Source organism: Ochlerotatus camptorhynchus, unplaced genomic scaffold (assembly GCF_037179485.1).
Source record: "Ochlerotatus camptorhynchus isolate MF236.1 unplaced genomic scaffold, CSIRO-AGI_Acam_v1.1 ptg000182l, whole genome shotgun sequence".
Classification (NCBI taxonomy): domain Eukaryota; kingdom Metazoa; phylum Arthropoda; class Insecta; order Diptera; family Culicidae; genus Ochlerotatus; species Ochlerotatus camptorhynchus.
This window is the reverse complement of record NW_027040672.1, coordinates 1,037,164-1,052,798: the sequence shown is the minus strand read 5'-3', so window position 1 is coordinate 1,052,798 and position 15,635 is coordinate 1,037,164. Positions and strand designations below refer to the sequence as shown.

At 39.6% G+C, this 15,635-nt stretch overlaps 1 protein-coding gene across 1 annotated transcript in view; it reads left to right on the top strand.

Moving 5' to 3' along the window:
• The first annotated feature begins 2,073 nt into the window (after positions 1 to 2,073).
• dysf (dysfusion) overlaps positions 2,074 to 15,635 on the top strand; it is a 219,223-nt gene continuing 205,661 nt past the window's right edge. The window contains exon 1 of the mRNA XM_065222995.1: positions 2,074 to 2,080. The gene's annotated coding sequence lies outside the window, so the exon portion shown is untranslated. The remainder of the gene's footprint in view (positions 2,081 to 15,635) is intronic.

Here is a 15,635-nt window from a genome sequence, read left to right as displayed (position 1 = left end):
CCACGGATTGTAACCAACTGGTTACAAAACTGTGAAAAATCACCGAGCTGTTTACCGAACGTTAACCTGAAGAGATTTCATTAAAAAAAATTGTGTGTAGTGACAAAAACAAACGATGATACTGATATTTGACCATGCAGCAGAACCCTGGCCCATACCTTTTCTTGTTTCCAATCTCAAAACCGAGGCTCATAACTGGCAACAAGAAGAACCTAGGGCCAGAGTTCGATGTGGTAGATATTATACCAGTTATGCACCACAAAAAGGTGATCTACCAGCAGTACTACAGGTCTATACAGATTTTGAAAGCTTCCAATAAACAACTGTGAAAGTGCTTGAAACAAAAACAAAATTTGAGATCTGGCGTTAAGTTGCAGTAGGGACGTAATAGCTAAAAGTATACAAGAAAGAATTCAGAAACGCCATAAGAAACCTGTAGTTTGAAATAAATTAAACCCAGTGATAGAAATATGTTCAAAACTAATGCAAACATTGAAGTTGCCAATGTTAAAAAAAAATTCCACCAATATTTGAACATTATTTGTTCAGGTGAAGTTTAGTATGAAGCCCAATTTAGTTACGAGTAGAATTACTTGATTATTCTGAGAAGAATTCCATGGAAACTCTGAAGGAAAAGTCCACGCGAATTTCAAGGATAATTCCAAAGGAAATTCAGAGAAGAATTTGATAAGAACTCTGAAGAGAATGCTAAGGAAAATTTTAGGGATATTGTAATAACAATGCCAAAAAGATTAAGGTATACTCCTGTAGGCATGAATGCGTTTTACAGAGGGTCGTTAGACATATAGTCGCTATATTTATAGTCTGGCGGATAGAATTTCGGTCTATCAAAGAGCGGAACCAATTCAATATATTGTACACCAACAATTGAAAAGGTACTATCAACTTTAATAAACAAAACGTTGATTATTCTTTCCTCGCCCATCGAACGCAAATTATAAGCATCATCGGATAGAGGAAACTTTCCCCAACTCAACGATGGTGTTAGTTCGCATAGGCGAGCCTTGAGTCACGAGAAAAGGGTTTCCGAAGTTTTTTTTAGCAATAGCTGATGTGCTCTTTTCTGTAGTTGGTCGTGATTTGCTCGATTGGTTTCGCTATTGGATAGCTCAATTGGTTCACGAGATTCTATACATCAGACTATGAATATAGCAACTATAGTTAGGCATACGTACGTTAGGCAAACTAACATTAGACTTAAAAACTCATGCTCAGCATGTTTTCCATACATAGGGTGTCCCAGAAAGTATAATCACAGTTATTATTGGAATAAAACAACGTTATGTTAATGAACTCAAATTATTAATTCATAAATATGTTCCTTTAATCGTATGCAGTTCCTTTAATCGAATGCTAAGGAGCGAAATTTTGATCTGACGCTGCCTTGGCGATAATTTTGACCTCTTTGTCCAGTCCTTTTCAAATTCTTCGATTGAATTCGCTGCCTTAAAGTGCTTCCGTAGATATCTCCAAGGGCCCACAAAGTTTCGATTGACAGGGGCAATCGAGCAACATCTGATAAACTTCATCGGGGTTGAAATGGCGGCGAGTTGAAAGTGTGCTAGTAGTTTCTGGGACACCCTATATATATTATATCTTTACACTTGGATCTGAAAATTCAGGTTGTATTGTGATTATCGGATCTTTCTGGATGTTCAAGTAAATTATATATTTTCACATCCATAGTGACAACTGAGGGGTTGATTCCCCCAATGCATTAACAGAAAAATTTATTAGGAATGTAAAACAAACCTTTGTTAGTAGACTGGGGTTGCTCACAAACTAAGCAAACAGTCGTTTAGAAATATCAGTGGAATAATCATCGGATTAATCACGTCGTTCATGAATAACACCAATCTAGGCAATTTTGCAGGTATCACCGTTTTTAAACTTATCAAGTATCAAAAGCTCTTCAAAGTCCAGGGTGTCTTTACACTTACAACTTCCATTTTCATTTTGTTTTATCCTGATTATATTAATTATTACTTTAAATATCTTAGACTTCAAGTGTTCTTAGATTTCTAGATACAGAAAATTTGAAAATTTTGTAAAGATTCTGGTAGAAAAATTTAAATTGGAATGGATTTATAATTTGTTTTCAGCCTTTTTGAATTGGAAATAATTTTTTAAAGCATATTCCTCATTTGAGTGGTGCTTTCGTGTTACATTGTAGTAAGGATGATTGGCACTCAAAGAGTTTTTTTATCCTAGTTACCTCCTAATAAATAGTTTGTGCTGATTAACAATCCGCCCTGGAAAAACTATAAAGTTGCAAATACCGAAGAAAGAAATACGGATCGGATCAATTGGCACAACCACGCGACGAAATAAGGACTACAATTGGAAACTCGGAACATGGAACTGCAAATCGCTCGGCTTCCCTGGCTGCGATAGGTTAATCTATGTCGATCTTCAACCACGCAACTTCGAAGTCGTAACACTGCAGGAACTTTGCTGAACGGAACAAAAAGTATGGGAAAGCGGGCATCGAGCGGCTACTTTCTACCAGAGGTGTGGCACCACCAATGACCTGGGAACCGGTTTGTAGTGCTGGGTAAGATGCGTCAACGCGTGATTGATTTGCAGCCAATCAACGCGAGGATGTGCAAGCTCATCAACGTGCACTGACCATACAAAGGGAGACCCGACGACGAGAAAGAAGCGCTACTTAGTTGCACTATGCTTGCACTTAAAAGTCTCAACGGTGCAAAACACCCGTCGAAGTCAAACGCCGCGACCCAACATTGAGCAATTACGGTACTCCGGAGTTGCCCAGGATTACGCGCAGCAGCTGGAAGCTGCACTACCCATGGAGCTTGGCGCAGCTGCTCTTAAAGATGGCTGGAGGGACCGTTCCGCCATAGGTAGTACTGTTGCAGCGGTACCGAAGAAATTACTGGTTTGACGGCGAATGTAAACTGTTAGTAGAGGAGAAGAATGCAGCACGGGCGAGAATGCTGCAACACCACACGAGATTGAATGTGGAGCGCGGAACAGACAAAACTCGGTTTTTCGAAGGAAGAAACGTCAGCAGGAAGACCGAAATCGCGAGGCGATGGAAAATCTGTACCGCGTAAACGACACACGGTAAACTAAGAGACAATCGATCGAGATCAGCTATGGCAGATTATGCACGAGTACGGATTTCCGGATAGACTGACACGATTGGTCAGGACGACGATGGATCGAGTGATGTGCGTTGTTCGAGTATCGGGGACACTCTCGAGTCCTTTTGAATCTCGAAGGGGGTTACGGCAAGGTGATGGACTTTCGCGTTAGAAGGTGTGATCAGAAGAGCTGGGATAGACACGAGTAGCACGATCTTCAGGAAGTCCATCTTAGCTTCAACATCATGACACGGAACTTTGACACGATGGCGGAAACGTACATCAGACTGAAGGCAGAAGCTAGGTGCATTGGACTTTCCATCAACGCACGACGTTGACTATCTACAAGACGCTGTATAGACCGGTGGTCCTCTACGGCCACGAGACCTGGACTATGATCGTGGAGGACCAACGCGCCCTTGGTGTTGTCGAACGGAAGGTGTTGCGTACCATCTACGGTAGAGTGTAGATGGATGACGGAGCGTGGAGGAGGCGAATGCACCAGCTGCTAGAAGATTGCAAAAAATGGGTGACTACGGTGGGCTGTGCAAGTCGTAAGAATGCCGCACGACGACCCAGTGAAAATAGTTCTCGAAATCGACCCATCAGGAACAAGACCAATTAGAAGGCGACCTGCGGACTCTTCGCAGACTACGAGGCTGGTATTTTGCATGCAATTTTTTGTTAGTATTCTTTGGTATTTTACCTCTTATGTCATGCTGATCAACACGTCAAAATAAGGTATTCATTTGTTATTTTCTCATGCCCGGAATACGCACTTGCTTAAGTGTAAGTCTACTCTATAGTTTCTAAATTAAAATAATGTTACTTGTGAAAAGCTTGTGAGTGGGATGAGCTATTTCCTTTTAATTCCGTTATAATTGCGTACCTTTTGACAGATATGCGTATTTCGTCCACTACTTGCAGACTTCCACAGTGCCAAGCACTCAAGCACCATCAAAATCAAAAGATATTGATTTTGCTTATCCTTGCAAAAGTACCCTTATAATAATTGCAAAAAGACGTGCTCACACTGAATGCGCTCATCCCCGAAGTACAATCGAAGTGCTGACAGAACACTGTTTATTTTGCCCGAGTGTAATTTAGCAGATCATCATCAAATAACTCACTCCTGATCACACATTCCCAATTCACACAGCTGTTCATCTAACGCCTGCCAATAAAGCAGGATACCTGCTGCTGTTGCTGCTGCCGCCGTTGCAAGCTAACCACCGAACGGAGGAAACTCCGTGAAGACCAATGTCTCGAACTGCTAATTTATGCACCGTCGTCCTCGTCGTTGTCGTCGTCGTCACTGCTCGTTGTCGCATAGAGCCCCCTGAGCCACACCAGAAGAGACACAATGGGTCGAAAAAATGCGCCAAGATTTGCATAATTCATTGAATAATAATATGGTAATAAATTCCGCTTCTGCGCGAGTTGTAATTCCTGCCCCGATCCACCAGTCGGTGGTGTGGTAGTTCGATGCAAACATGATCTTGAAAATAAGAGAGAGAGAAGTACCTACTCGTATGAGCATTTGTTTTATTTCCTACTTGGATGTGAATTGTGAATGATGCAACCGAGCAGCTGAAAAGTTTAAATTGCAAATACGACGCTGCAGTCGGGGCTGGCCCCAAACGGTATGACAACCCCATCAGCGAGAGTCCCCACCGTCAGCAGCGATTATGGTCCCGAGAGCGAGCTCCAGCATTTTCCACGGTTCGGCAGGCGCCTTGTCACATTTAATCAACTGTTGCATGTACGGTAATTTATTAAACACCGATATTGGTGACATTTATGAATGCTAATGTAATTGAATTGTTTATTTGTTTTTTGCTTATACCTTGGATGCAACGAGCTAGTGGATAGTTCCGAAATGATACACCCGGCTACGGTGATCCGTTACGCGATTTGTGCACTCGGGTGGATTGGATTAGCTGATGATGATAGCAAGCTTGTTTTGTTCGTTGTGCAATTCCCGAGAAAAGGTTGAATAAAACGCGATGGCTTATCTAATGAGTCTGTCATAGGGAGCATTTATTTCTGTAGCGTAATGGAATGATTTGTATTTTTTCAAATGGTTTCTGTGCAAGTTACAAAAGGCACATATTTAACATGATTTGACGTTGAATTTCGAATAAAATGCTGCAGTAGAAACGGATTTTAATGCTACATGTCATTAGCCAAATACTCGTGTTATTGTCACGTGTCCCATAGTATAATTAGCAATGCACCCGTGTACTAGATATGATTTGTGGGTTCAAATCCCATCAGTATCCGAAGATATTTCGCTACTTTTCAAGTGTGCTTTGCTTCTCAGTATCTTTTAAATATTTACCAAAATAATAAATTACATGACTTATACCCCGTTCACATTACAGCCTATATCACGTAATATAGGCTGTCTTGCAATGAGCACTCGTACATAGGATTTACAGTGGAAACTATAGATGTATGAGTGCTCATTGCAAGACAGCGTATATCACGTGCTATACGCTGTAATGTGAACGGGGTATTATACCCCGTACAGACTATGGCTTATATCATGTAATATAGGCTGTCTTGCAATGAGCACTCATACATCTAGTTTTCACTGGAAATCCTATGTATGAGTGCTCATTGCAAGACAGCCTATATTACATGATATAAGCCGTAGTCTGTACGGGGTATGGCAGTCGATAACTATTAAAAAAAAAACAAAGAATTTCCATCTTCTAATCAGCTACAACAATGAGAAACAATTTAAAAAGTCTGGATTTGTTGAATCTGAAAAAAATAATAATGTGTTTGTTGTACAGTCTTCCAAAATTTAATCCAAAGGGACCCCATTCTATCATGTTCAAATCAAGCAAACCATAAGCAATAATTCAGGAACCTCCATCCATTCAACAACATTTCCGAACAAGTGCCCATTCGTAAGTGAGCCTACAAGAAAAGCGGCAAACAAAACCACCCAAGATCATCCGCCACATATCCCGAGGGAGCATCCGACCCGCGACTGATATATTTACTGACCCGACACAATTCACCGAGCAGCGGAACGTCCACAGCGCACACAAAGTGTAAGCCGACTGCCACATGGCGGCAGCCAATCGTCGTCCGGTTGTCCGAGGCAGCGCGCGGCAGATCGTCATCGGAACGGCCGAAATCAATTAAATCGATTAATCTCGCACACTGGTCCCGGGGGAGAGATTTGCAATCCGTTCTCTGCCACAGCGGCGGCAAGTCCTATCGATATCGAGTGCGGAAAATTGCCTCAAGCCTTAAAGAAGAGATATGGTTTGTTGGCTTTCCCATATGAGATTGTATCGAATTTTGAAGGTTTATGAAGCAGATACGCTTGCATATCTTGAGGAAAGTTGGAACTGATTTAGTTCCGAAACCCGTTACGATCAAGTGTAATCGAACACCTCGCATAGTTCCGCACAAATTACCGCTAAATTTATTGGATCACTTAAACCCGATGCTCTAAAGCCATTCATTCTCCTTGCTCCGCTCACATGGTGTAGAATTTCACCTACCACATGACTCTTTCGGTCCAAACACGCATTATATAGCGCTGAAGTACGCCCGGGCATTCATCCATGCCACTTTTCCGAACGGCAGAAGAACTTCCTCCGAAGCTATTAAATTAATCACGCTCGATTTGCTACGCCACAACACACCAACACACTTCGAGGCTCCGGGGCACGTGGACAACATTACGATGCAAGAAAAATCACTTGGTCAGGCTCGCTCGATGCTCCGAAACGCGGAACATTGAATAATTAACGCACATTAGAGTCATTTCTCGCCCCAAACCCGACCGACCAGCCGACCAACCTGCGCGCACGCGGTGACACTGAGAGTCGGGTTCGTCGTTTGTTGCACGATGCCAAGTCACCGACGAATTTCATGGGCATTTACTACTGAGACGAAAATTGAAAACCAAATCAATGGAACATCATGGATACACAAAAAAAAGGATTTAATTCAATTTCATCTCGATCCGAAAACCTCTACCGACGATGACGATAACAAGCTAGAAACAATCCTCGCAGTTGTTGCGGCCAAATCAAATCAAATTGATCCGAGAAAGAAATCCGGACAAAAAATGTAGCACAAGGTAAATTGATTGAGCAGTTATTTATGTTTGATTCCCGATGGGGAACGGGCAGAAAAAAATCAAGCTCATTCATCCACTGTGAGTCACTGCGTACCCTTGTCGTTGTTGTCGTCGTCGTCGTCGTCGGCGGCGGCGGCTGATTTCTGTGGCATCAGTCAGCCAGGTGATGGTCAAATTGCACACAGCTTAGTTATGCTCAATGATTTTTATTTATACACTGTTACAATTTAAGCCACCAGAGCAAAACGCAACACTCGGTGTTTGGCGAAGGAGAGGGGCTGGCGATGAGATCGAAGATTTGGAACTGGAGTCACTGCCGACTCTCGAGCGGCGGTGGTGGTGGAATGTTGGTCCAAAGTTCTCACGGTTTGTTAGTGATGTGTTTAATTGGCTCTGGATTGCTGGTTGAGAATACATAATTGTAAAGTCTGCTTGATATTTAACTTGTGAAAAAAAAATGTTTCGTGTCAAAAGTCACCAACTATAAAGTCAAAACAAATTGAATTATACAAATAAGCTTTAAAATAAGATAATCCTATTAACTTATAAAAAATTACTAAAATTTTGCAATTTTTTTTTCGAGAGTTGACCAACTGCAGTCTTAATAGGCTAGAATCTCGGTTGGGCTCTCCTTGCGATACACAATACTAACAGACGACTCGAGCTATGGTGCTCACTAGGTCACTGCAGCTTTTAGGCTCGTATTGTGATCAACTGTGTGTATTAGATTACGACCATAAATCCGGAGAACCCCGAGATCTGGGCGCAATCGCCCCTGCAAACAAACACGCCAATCACAGGTCTCCCGCGAACAAAAGAACAATCCTGCAAACAAACTATACCAAATCATAGAGGAAATATCCCTCTACCTGTTTGTGTTATTAGTTTTTCCAAACTGAGCCCCAATTCGCGAGAAACCGGCAAATGACGTGCCCATCTACTAAAGCAACTACGCTCCAACCTCAAAGATCTCCGGAAATATGTGATAAATCCTGCACACACACACACACACACACACACACACACACACACACACACACACACACACACACACACACACACACACACACACACACACACACACACACACACACACATACACAACGAAAAAGAAACATAGATGCACAGACAAACAGAAATAACACATTTAATATTTCTCTCCACAAAACATAGTCACTAAAACACTACCGCCATCTGTCGAGTATCACGTGATGGATAGTACGATTAACAGATGGCGCTAGTGTGCAGACGTCAAACGCAAGGGTGGCGGCACCGCCAACCAAAAACACTCAAATTGACCGTCAAATGCGTATTCGATGAACAACCTGCGAGTGTTATTGCTGTTTATCTGTGATAGATGGGTTATTAGGAAAGTACAACTACATTATAACTATTAGTGCAATGGATGAACGTTAGTTTCGGGGTCATGTTAGTGTTAGAGTTTTGTTAGTATTGACCCTTATTCAGCCCTGTTGGCCCCTCGAACACTAGTCGCAGGCAGTTGTTGTTAGGACATGCGACACTGTTACTGCTACTATGTTAGAGGTATGACCCGTCAAGTTTCGAAGTGCAAAAAAAAAACTGTTAGAACTTTCTTATAAATTAACTTTACACTCAAAGCAATCTATTTACCTTAGCATTACAAAAGCGAATTTAAAATTACTATTTTATTTTATGCTAATATTAAAATTATTATAAAACTACAATTTACGGCTCCGTAAAATTAACTCGCTTGAACCGTTCAAATCAATGAACTGAAGAAAAACTAGAATTTTAACTAATTAAAAAAAAAATCATAGCGACACTTGACAACTCATCATCAAGCCCCTCATCCTTGGACAGGGAATTACTAAAATTTTGCGATTCATAAAACAAAACCAGAACAAAAATGATATTACAAAAGAAATCAGAAAATAATTCTATTAGAAAACTGGTCCTGAAATAGCAAAATACAAGACAACATTAGTTGAACAGAATAATAAAATCCAAGTATAATTACAATTATGCTAATGCACCTCTCTTCAGCACAGCTAGCTGGCGATGCTTGTTCGCTGATCGTCTCTGCTCTTTCGCTGCAGCTCAGCCAGTATTTGTATTATATTCATTGCAGTCCTGCTGACGGAATTCCACGTGCTCTCGAATCAACACGTACGATATGCTCCGTGTTGATGATCGATTACTCCGCTAACAGTAGGTAACCCCCATCGTACTGGCTCAAATATTGTGCAGTCAAAGACTACACACTGAATTTAGATCACCGAGGTCAGCGAGTTAATGGAGCTACCTATGCTGCTATTGCAGCGGGTAGAAATCAAAATACTAACCAACGTTCTAACGGAAATTTTGACAATTTTGACTTAGGAAGCATTACTGCCCCTAAAATGGAATTTTTACAGAATTCATTAATTGACATGATTTCTGATATGCTTAAATCTAACTCCATGTTTGATGCTATTCAAACTGGAGTAAAATTTGCTAATAATATTGTCATGACTTTAAAATTCAGTAATGGATTTTAAAGCATTAAACATTTTAAATTGGAATGCTCGATCTCTTAAAGATAATGAAGACGAGCTTTTTAATTTTTAGAGAGTTCATAACGTGCATATTGCCGTTATAACTGAAACGTTCCTTAAACCTGACCATAAGGTTAAGAAGGACTCAAATTACTTAATTTATAGAAATGATCGTCTTGATGGACCCTGTGGTGGCGTTGCCATCATTGTTCATAGACGAATCAAACATAAAATTTTTTCTTCATTTGAAACCAAAGTTTTTGAAACTCTGGGAGTTTCTGTTGAAACAAAATTTGGACAACTTACGTTTATAGCTGCCTATTTGCCATTCCAATGCGTAGGCCAGCAAAAGAATTTTCTCAAGGGTGACCTTCAGAAACTTACCCGTCATAGGTCTAAATTCTTCATTATTGGTGATTTTAATGCAAAACACCGCACATGGAATAATGCTCAAAGCAATTCCAATGGTAATATTCTGTTTGATGATTGTTCTGCAGGTTATTACACTATTCAATATCCAAACAGCCCAACATGCTTTTCTTCTGCAAGAAATCCCTCAACTATTGATTTGGTCTTAACTGATTCATGTCATCTTTGTAGCCAATTGGTTACCCATGCTGACTTCGGTTCTGATCACCTTCCAGTAACTTTTGAAATATCCCAAGAAATAATTTCTAATCCCAACAGCTTTACTTTCAATTACCATAGGGCTGATTGGGAGCAATATCGAACATTTATGGAATATAACTTCGATCCAAACATTCCTTTGCAAACCAAAGATGAAATTAATTATGCTCTTGAATCTCTGACTACTTCTATAGTTGAAGCAAGAGCTGCCTCAGTACCAAAATGCGAGGTTAAATTCGATTCAATTATAATAGACGATGATCTTCAGCTCTTGATCCGTCTTAAAAATGTCCGTAGGAGACAATTTCAAAGAACACGCGATCCTGCCATGAAAGTTATCTGGCGGGATTTGCAAAAACAAATTAAAAAGCGATTCTCTGCCCTGAGGAACAAAACTTTTGAAAATAATGTTTCTAAATTAGACCCGAGTTCCAAACCCTTTTGGAAACTCACAAAAATTTTGAAAAAACCTCAAAAGCCAATTCCAGCGCTTAAAGAAGGTGGTAAAATTTTGATCACAAATTTGGAAAAAGCTCAGAAACTTGCTAAGCAATTCGAGAGTTCCCATAATTTCAGTTTGGGTCTTACTAGTCCTATTGAGAATCAGGTTGCTCGGGATTTTCGGAATATTTTCTCTCGGGAAAATATTTTTGATGATTCCTGGGGGACTGATTTGGACGAAGTAAGGTCTATAACTAAAAAATTTCAAAATATGAAAGCTCCAGGTGATGATGGAATTTTCTATATCCTCATCAAAATACTCCCAGAGAGTACCTTGGCTTTCCTGGTAAAATTATTTAACAGATGTTTCCATTTGGCATACTTTCCTGATAAATGGAAAAATGCAAAAGTTGTTCCAATTTTGAAGCCGGATAAAAATCCAGCTGAAGCTTCTAGCTACCGTCCAATAAGTTTGCTTTCTTCAATAAGTAAACTTTTTGAAAAGATAATTTTGAATAGAATGATGCTTCACATCAATACGAACTCAATTTTTGCAGATGAGCAGTTTGGATTTCGCCATGGGCATTCAACTACTCATCAACTCTTGAGAGTTACCAATTTAATTCGTTCAAACAAATCTGAAGGCCACTCAACTGGAGTTGCTCTTCTAGACATAGAAAAAGCATTCGACAGTGTTTGGCATGAAGGTTTGATTGCTAAATTGAAAAAGTTTAATTTTCCACTTTACATTATGAAATTAGTTCAAAATTATTTAACTGACAGAACTCTGCAGGTAAATTATCAAAATTCCAAATCTAATCGACTACCTGTTAGAGCAGGAGTTCCTCAGGGTAGCATTCTTGGGCCTATATTGTATAACATTTTCACTTCGGACCTTCCTGATTTGCCTCAGGGTTGCCACAAATCTTTGTTCGCTGATGACACAGGCATTTCCGCTAAAGGAAGAAGTCTTCGTGTTATTTGCAGCAGACTTCAGAAAAGTTTAGATATGTTCTCTTCTTATTTACAAAAATGGAAGATTTCTCCCAACGCTTCCAAAACTCAACTTATAATATTTCCACATAAGCCCAGGGCTTCCTTTTTGAAACCTAGTAGTAGTCACATAATCACTATGAACGGAGTTCCAATTTCCTGGTCAAACCAAGTGAAATATCTTGGATTAATACTTGACCATAAATTAACTTTTAAAGATCACATTGAGGGCATTCAAGCCAAATGTAACAAATATATAAAATGTTTGTATCCTCTTATTAACAGGAAATCCAAACTTTGCCTGACGAATAAACTTCTAATATTTAAACAAGTTTTTAGACCGGCCATGCTTTACGCTGTGCCAATATGGTCTAGTTGTTGCACTACCAGGAAAAAAGCACTTCAAAGGATTCAGAACAAAATTGTGAAGATGATTTTGAAGTTGCCTCCCTGGTACAGTACTACCGAAGTACATAGAATTTCGAATGTTGAGACTTTAGCACAAATGTCCAACAAAATAATTAATAATTTCCGGCAAAAATCGTTACAATCATCAATTGCAACGATTAATTCCCTTTATACTTAGATAAGATTTAGTTTTAGTTATTTAGTTTTAAGCTATCAATTGTTATACTGACATGCAGGTTTAAAAAACCTGTTTAAAATACTGAATTGCCAAGACAGCAACAATGTAAAAACACTTAGATATATATCATAACAATTAAGGCTGGTAAGTTACTATAGGAACTGGAGCACCTAGGTTAAAAATGAAATGTAATTTATTTTGAATTTGGAACAAATAAAGAGTTAAAAAAAAAAAAAAAAAAAAAAAAAAAAAAAAAAAAAAAAAGATCACCGAGGTCGGTAATATTTTACAGGGTTTTTGAACAGCTGATAAATACGGTTAAAATTTAAATGACCGTTACACTATGGGATATTTCCATACAAGCAGGGGGACAAAAATATTGACAAACATACTTATAATTATAAATTATTAAATGATCCATAAAAATGATAAACGCTCCTAAAAAACATCCAAATCATCCATAAAACACCGGTGAAAATCCCTAATAAAAAAAGTGTGATTGATCCATAAAAAAAGTCACAGTGGAAAAATTTAGCAACACAATTGTAAAAAGGTACCGCTGAATGTCTACTTGTTCTAGTGTTAGAATTGACTTGGAATGACCTCCTCGGAAAAACTCAACATGATTTCCGATTCCAACCGAGATCGCGAACACGTTCCATTTCACCGAAAAAAAAGTCCCAATTGTAGACGGTCCTTCACGGGGACCGATATGAACTAATCCGGTTTGTGGTAAAGCTTGCATGGAATATCCCGAATGTAGTCTCGATACTGTGGAATTCTATTCAGAAATTTCAAGTCTCTGTACTTCACCAAATGGCTGGCAAATGACTGGGATAATGCGTACCACCGGTACTTTGCGTACTTGAAGGTTATAAAATAGACCCGTCACGCAAGTGAAAGTGGTCCTTAGCCTCTTGCCCAGTAACTTCTATCCCTTCCTCCCCGTGGCGCCGGCTGGGGTACGAGTAACCTTAGGGAAGATCGGGTAACCAACCCCGGTTGGTCGTATGCTGCATCCTTTTCGGAGGATGTGGCTTACAAAACCCGAACAGCTGTTCTCCATGTTAGGGCCGGCTCAAACAGCGTCTGACTAGCGGCTGAATACGAAATGCTTCTCCCCGAAAGCTATACCCAAGATGGCAGTCCCATCACGGCGGATAAGAAGCCTTAGGCCAACCACCTACTGTCTCCGAAACCTTCAAATTGTTACAGAAACCTATAGTGAAAGATTACGAACTGATTTTAAGGCAACGACTTTTAGCGCTAAACAACGGACAAGAATTGGAACATGGAATCCCTCCCCATGGACATGGAGGTTGACGGTACTGAAGCAAAGGGTTATGTTTAATTTCTTTATATTTGCAACGATGATGATTTCCTATAGTGACACATATCACCTTCACAGCAAAAAAATAATTTTGATAACACGTCAAAGTGGATGCACTGCAATCATGTCGAAAATATGGTGTAATATTACTTGCTAAAAAGGACAAAATTATCATTAATACAATGCATGAACTGACATTACGCTGCTTTTACTGCATTTGTTTATTTATGTGGTTATAAAAATTACATGAAATTTTCGACATGATTGTAGTGCATCCACTTTGATGTGATATCAAAATTATTTTTTTGCTGTGTTCTTAATGCTTCAGTATACCTCAAACGATTAATTCTTGGTTGTTAATAGAACTTCCTTGATGCAATCGGCTGCATTATGCAGGCTGAGCAATTCTGATTATAGTATCAGATTTGTTCTGTATACAGAGGAACTGGGAGGGCTTATTAAAAACTTCTCACCAATAAAGTAATGATCTTCTTGTATATTTTGCATATAATTTTATTAATATTTTATTTTATTTAAGCATATTATTTTTGTTACAGTCAATTTGCATTAGCATATGATTCAAGAGATTTAATATTACTTGCTCGTTTTCGCGTAAAATAATCAATATTTATCTTACTTGTAATTACCTTTGAAAGTTTTTTTTTCAAGTTTTTTTTTGTGATCTGAAAATTTACCCAGTTTGGTTATAAGTTTCGAAGCTAACACATGTCCACAGGCCTAATAGAAAGATAGGCAGAACAAGTGTATCATTAAGAATGGTTGCATGCAGGGTTGCTTCCACTCACTTGCTATAGATGAGTGATTTTCGGAGTTTTGAATTCGTTAGATGTTGTAATGGAGATTTGTGCTGTTGGATGCGGGTGGAGATTGGAGGGCGGGTGTTTGACGCATAGAGCCTGTCAATTTCGCTTTCAGAGTGTCGCAGTCAGCGGTTTTATGATTCGTGAGCGCTCGCGATTCGTAGAATCGTTGATTGTGACTGCAAGTGGATTTGACGGGTTTTGTGTGTTGGACGCTTGCTTTTTGGCCTCTTCCTGTGTCTAATATGTGCAGAGTATCATTATAACGTCTAATGGTTTTGAGATTCCTGGTGGCGTGAAATATATTTGTGAGAATATCTTTTTGAGATTTTAGCAGTCACGTTTTGTTTGTAGTTTATATTTTATTTATTTCATGTAATTATCGTAAATAATAGTTATTCAAAGCGCTGTAGATTATAAGATGCTCGATGACCCTCGAGGGATCGATTTTGCTTACTGAGCAGAAAATCATGGGTTTAATCCCAAGCTCTCCATCATGACTCTTAAAATTAATTATCACTAAACAAAATTAATATGTTCTTTCGATAGCCGGCTATCGAGAGATTAAATAAACAACAAATAAACAATACATACTTTTGGTTGCATCGCCAACTTGAGGTGAATCCTAACCGAATACCCTACCCAACCCTCCAACTCCGTAGCACTTATGAGGGTGTCGCTAAGTCGGTGGCCTCTCGTTAAGTAAGTACTACATCAACATTTCCTTCCCTATCCCTAGTTATGGTAAAGATGGGCGTGGCCGGGAATAGCGACAGTCATGCTTCTGTTACTCTTGTTTAGATTGGAACCAATGTTTACTCCTCAGCATTATTCCTGAAAGTAGTCTAACTGAGAATTTCAGAAGAGACGTGAGTGTCGCTAGTATCCAATCTACGAAGTATATCATAACAACGCTAACGCTAACGCTAACGCTAAACAACGGACAAGAATTGGAACATGGAAAGTACTGACGCTAGCGCAACAGGGTAATCTGGCACAACTCACCAGTGAGGCCCGCCGTATGAAGCTAGAAATATTGGGACTTAGTGAAGTCCGCTGGCCGAACTTTGGAGAATACAAGCTGC